The sequence below is a fragment of the Phocoena sinus genome, chromosome 7, assembly GCF_008692025.1.
Source record: "Phocoena sinus isolate mPhoSin1 chromosome 7, mPhoSin1.pri, whole genome shotgun sequence".
Taxonomy (NCBI): domain Eukaryota; kingdom Metazoa; phylum Chordata; class Mammalia; order Artiodactyla; family Phocoenidae; genus Phocoena; species Phocoena sinus.
In genome coordinates, this window is record NC_045769.1 from 54,079,216 (window position 1) to 54,085,215 (window position 6,000).

Below are 6,000 nucleotides of genomic sequence, written 5' to 3' on the forward strand. Positions count from 1 at the left end.
CATGATCGTTTGTATTTCTGCAGTGTCTGCTGTTACTTCTCCTTTTTCATTTCTAATTCTATTGATTTGAGTCTTCTTCCTTTTTTTCTTGATGAGTCTGGCTAATGGTTTATCAATTTTGTTTACCTTCTCAAAGAACCAGCTTTTAGTTTTATTGATCTTTGCTATTGTTTCCTTCATTTCTTTTTCATTTATTTCTGATCTGATTTTTATGATTTCTTGCCTCTGCTAACTCTGGGGTTTCTTTGGTCTTCTATCTCTAATTGCTTTAGGTGGAAGGCTAGGTTGTTTACTCGAGATGTTTCCTATTTCTTAAGGTAGGATTGTGTTGCTATAAACTTCCCTCTTAGAACTGCTTTTGCTGCATCCCATAGATTTTGGATCATCGTGTCTCCATTGTCATTTGCTTGTAGGTATTTTTTGATTTCCTCTTTGATTTCATCAGTGATCACTTCGTTACTAAGTAGTGTATTGTTTAGCCTCCATTGTTTGTATTTTTTACAGATCTTTTCCTGTAATTGATATCGAGTCTCATAGCGTTGTGGTCGGAAAAGATACTTGAAACAATTTCAATTTTCTTAAATTTACCAAGGCTTAACTTTTGACCCAATATATGATCTATCCTGGAGAATGTTCCATGAGCACTTGAGAAAAATGTGTATTCTGTTGTTTTTGGATGGAGTGTCCTATAAATATCAATTAAGTCCATCTTGTTTAATGTATCATTTAAAGCTTGTGTTTCCTTATTTATTTTCATTTTGGATGATCTGTCCATTGGTGAAAGTGGGGTGTTAAAGTCCCCTACTATGAATGTGTTACTGTCGATTTCCCCTTTTATGGCTGTTAGTATTTGCCTTATGTATTGAGGTGCTCCTATGTTGGGTGAATATTTACAATTGTTATATCTTCTTCTTGGATCGATCCCTTGATCATTATGTAGTGTCCTTCTTTGCCTCTTCTAATAGTCCTTATTTTAAAGTCTATTTTGTCTGATATGAGAATTGCTACTGCAGCTTTCTTTTGGTTTCCATTTGCATGAAATATCTTTTTCCATCCCCTTACTTTCAGTCTGTATGTGTCCCTAGGTCTGAAGTGGGTCTCTTGTAGACAGCATATATATGGGTCTTGTTTTTGTATTCATTCAGCCAATCAGTGTCTTTTGGTGGGAGCATTTAGTCCATTTACATTTAAGGTAATTATCGGTATGTATGTTCCTATTTCCATTTTATTAATTGTTTTGGGTTCGTTATTGTAGGTCTTTTCCTTCTGTTGTGCTTCTTGCCTAGAGAAGTTCCTTTAGCAGTTGTTGTAAAGCTGGTTTGGTGGTGCTGAACTCTCTCAGCTTTTGCTTGTCTGTAAAGGTTTTAATTTCTCCATCAAATCTGAATGAGATCCTTGCTGGGTAGAGTAATTTTAGTTGTAGGTTTTTCTCCTTCATCACTTTGAATATGTCCTGCCAGTCCCTTCTGGCTTGCAGAGTTTCTGCTGAAAGATCAGCTGTTAACCTTATGGGGATTCCCTTGTGTGTTATTTGTTGTTATTCCCTTGCTGCTTTTAACATGTTTTCTTTGTATTTAATTTTTGACAGTTTGATTAATATGTGTCTTGGCATATTTCTCTTTGGATTTATCCTGTATGGGACTCTCTGTGCTTCCTGGACTTGATTAACTATTTCCCTTCCCATATTAGGGAAATTTTCAACTATAATCTCTTCAAATATCTTCTCAGTCCCTTTCTTTTTCTCTTCTTCTTCTGGAACCCCTGTAATTCGAATGTTGGTGCATTTAATGTTGTCCCAGAAGTCTCTGAGACTGTCCTCAGTTATTTTCATTCTTTTTTCTTTATTCTGCTCTGTAGTAGTTATTTCCACTATTTTATCTTCCAGGTCACTTATCCATTCTTCCGCCTCAGTTATTCTGCTATTGATCCCTTCTAGAGTATTTTTCATTTCATTCATTGTGTTGTTCATTGTTGTTTGTTTCATCTTTAGTTCTTCTAGGCCCTTTTTAAATGTTTCTTGTATTTTGTCCATTCTATTTCCAAGATTTTGGATCATCTTTACTATCATTATTCTGAATACGTTTTCAGGTAGACTGCCTACTTCCTCTTCATTTGTTAGGTCTGGTGGGTTTTTATCTTGCTCCTTCATCTGCTGTGTGTTTTTCTGTCTTCTCATTTTGCTTATCTTACTGTGTTTGGGGTCTCCTTTTTGCAGGCTGCAGGTTCATAGTTCCTGTTGTTTTTGGTGTCTGTCCCCAGTGGCTAAGGTTAGTTCAGTGGGTTGTGTAGGCTTCCTGGTGGAGGGGACTAGTGCCTGTGTTCTGGTGGATGAGGCTGGATCTTGTCTTTCTGGTGGGCAGGTCCACGTCTGGTGGTGTGTTTTGGGGTGTCTGTGGACTTATTATGATTTTAGGCAGCCTCTCTGCTAATGGGTGGGGTTGTGTTCCTGTGTTGCTAGTTGTTTGGCATAGGATGTCCAGCACTGTAGCTTGCTGGTCGTTGAGTGAAGCTGGGTGCTGGTGTTGAGATGGAGATCTCTGGGAGATTTTCGCCGTTTGATATTACGTGGAGCTGGGAGGTCTCTTGTGGACCAGTGTCCTGAAGTTGGCTCTCCCACCTCAGAGGCACAGCACTGAATTCTGGCTGCAGCACCAAGAGCCTTTCATCCACACGGCTCAGAATAAGAGGGAGAAAAAGTAGAAAGAAAGAATTAGTAGAAGAAAGAAAGAAAGAAAGAAAGAAAGAAAGAAAGAAAGAAAGAAAGAAAAGAGGGAGGGAGGGAAGGAGGAAGGAAGGAAGGAAGGAGGGAAGGAAGGAAAAAAGAAAGAAAGAAAGAAGATAAAGTAAAATAAAGAAAATATAATAAAGTTATTAAAATAAAAAAATAATTTTTAAGAAAAAAAATTGAAAAACAAAAACCAAAAAACGGACGGATAGAACCCTAGGACAAGTGGTGGAAGCAAAGGTATACAGCATAAATCTTACTCTCAAAGCCCACCTCCTCAATTTGGGATGATTGGTTGTCTATTCATGTATTCCACAGACATCAAGTTGATTGTGGAGCTTTAATCCGCTGCTTCTGAGGCTGCTGGGAGACATTTCCCTTTCTCTTCTTTGTTCTCACAGGTCCCAGGGGCTCAGCTTTGGATTTGGCCCCGCCTCTGCGTGTAGGTCGCTGGAGGGCATCTGTTCTTCGCTCAGACAGGATGTGGTTAAAGGAGCCGCTGATTCGGGGGCTCTGGCTCACTCAGGCCGGGGAGAGGGCGGGGCACGGAGTGCGGGGCGAGCCTGTGGCGGCAGAGGCCGGCGTGACGTTGCACCAGCCTGAAGCACGCCGTGCGTTCTCCTGGGTAAGTTGTCCCTGGATCCTGGGACCCTGGCAGTGGCGGGCTGGACAGGCTCCCCGGAAGGGGGTTGTGGATGGTAACCTGTGCTCACACACAGGTTTCTTGGTGGCGGCAGCAGCAGCCTTAGTGTCTCATGCCTGTCTCTGGGGTCCGTGCTTTTAGCCACAGCTCGCGCCTGTCTCTGGAGCTCCTTTAAGCAGCGCTCTTAATCCCCTATCCTCGTGCAGCAGGAAACAAAGAGGGAAGGAAAAGTATCTTGCCTCTTCGGCAGCTCCGGACTTTTCCCCGGACTCCCTCCCGGCCAGCCGTGGCGCACTAACCCCCTGAAGACTGTGTTCACGCCGTCAACCCCAGTCCTCTCCCGGTGCTCCGACGGAAGCCCGAGCCTCAACTCCCAGCCCCGCCCACCCCGGCGGGTGAGCAGACAAGCCTCTCGGGCAGGTGAGTGCCGGTCGGCCCTGATCCTCTGTGCGAGAATCTCTCCGCTTTGCCCCCAGCACCCCTGTGGCTGCGCTCTCCTCCGCGGCTCCGAAGCTTTCCCCCTCTGCCACCCGCAATCTCCGCGCGCGAAGGGGCTTCCTAATGTGTGGAAACCTTTTCTCCTTCACAGCTCCCTCCCACTGGTGCAGGCCCCGTCCCTATCCTTTTGTCTCTGTTTTTTCTTTTTTCTTTTGCCCTAACCTGGTACGTGGGGGGTTTCTTGCCTTTTGGGAGGTCTGAGGTCTTCTGCCAGGGCTCAGTAGGTGTTCTGTAGGAGTTGTCCCACGTGTAGATGTATTTCTGGTGTATATGCTAGTGTTGGAGGGCCTCCTGCCGAGGCGTGGTGTGGCTGTGGCTCACCGTGGGGACAAGAGCACTCTCTAGCATTTTTTTTTTTTTTTTTATGCGTTACGCGGGCCTCTCACTGTTGTGGCCTCTCCCGTTGCGGAGGACAGGCTCCGGACGCGCAGGCTCAGCGGCCATGGCTCACGGGCCCAGCCGCTCCGCGGCATGTGGGATCCTCCCAGACCGGGGCACGAACCCGTGTCCCCTGCATCGGCAGGCGGACTCTCAACCACTGCGCCACCAGGGAAGCCCTCTAGCATTTTTTTAAAGTTCAAGTTCCATTTGTCTTTCTTAATGTTGGTTCTAGCAGCTGACCATCCTCTGAGCACTGCTATGTGGCACATTTTAGAGTACCTAATTTTTACGACAACTAAAAGGTAAGAGCTATCCCAGTTTTACAGCTCACACGCTCATGTCTGCCCAGCTAAGACATGGCAAAGCCAGAACTCTATCCCCCACGTGATCACACGTGACAGGTGAAATCAGTTTTTTCTTAAGGTTACCCTGTCGCACAAACACTGCTATAGCTGAGCTGGTTATTTACTGCCCTGGAAAGATACTACCCTTTCTCCTCTCTGGATTTCTGCCTCCCTCCTACCCTCCTCCTAAAATATCCTTTTCTGTTTGCCCATCCAAATCTTTCAAGATTCAACACACATCCACCTTGCTACTAACTTGACGGTTGCTCTGCTGTAGAACCCAACAATGGCTTTTCCTTCTATAGCGCTTGATGCATTTCAAGGCACACATAGTAAACACCTTGTAATTAGCACAATGAGATCGTTTTTATTTTTTGTCTTAACCCACCTAAGTAGATTATACATTTGTCAGTGGCAGGAGTTTTGTCTTAAACATTGCCTTTCTGTCTGTACCTTGCTATTGACCAGGGTTTCTCTACCTCAGCACTATTGATATTTTGGATTAGTTAATTCTTTGGTTTGGGGGCCTGTCCTGTACATCGTAGAATGTTTAGCAGCATCCCTGGCCTTACCTATTAGATGCCAGTAGTACCAGCCTCCCAGTCCTGAAAATGAAAAATGTCTCCAGACATTACCAAATAGGCCCTTGGAGGCAAAATCATCTCTAGTTGATGACCACGACCATAGATGTAGCACTTAGGAAATACCCTTCAGTGGATCACAATGATAGTGTTTATTGTGGGAACTTCACTGTCTTCCACTCATATAAAGCTGTGTCTACTTATACAGCCCTCTTGTTTTTGTGAGGGCGAGATTTGTTTTAAATGAGGAACTCACCATTTAATAGAGAACAGAACACATTCTGGTTGACATTTTAAAAGGTAGATTTTCTGCAAATGGAAGCATGATTAGCCTGTTCAAATGATTGTCTCATATAGGTTCTGGTTTCTTGTCATAGCTGTTTATTATAACCAACACATTTTAGGAATGGAAAACAACCAGCTGTGACTATTGTATTATTTTTAATCCCATATTAGAGAATTAGATTATCCAATATCCAAATACCTTAATTTTTGATCATACACTTCAGTGACAGTCAAATGGTTGTTAAAGTGAATTAACTAGTCATTTAATCAGTAATTTCGTGCATTACAAGACCTAAATGATTGGGCAAAGGGGATTGAATCTCCTGTGAGTCGGTTTCCCTCCTAGAAAAAATCCTGGAACAGTATCTGGTATGAATTAGGAGTCCTTATGAGTCCCATACTTTATATAGCACCCGTTTTGCTTAACCAGAGAGCTACCCTTCTCTAACACTTTTTTTAAAATATAAATTTAATTTAATTTAATTTATTTTTGGCTGCGTTGGGTCTTCGTTGTTGCGTGTGGGCTTTCTCTAGTCGTGGTGA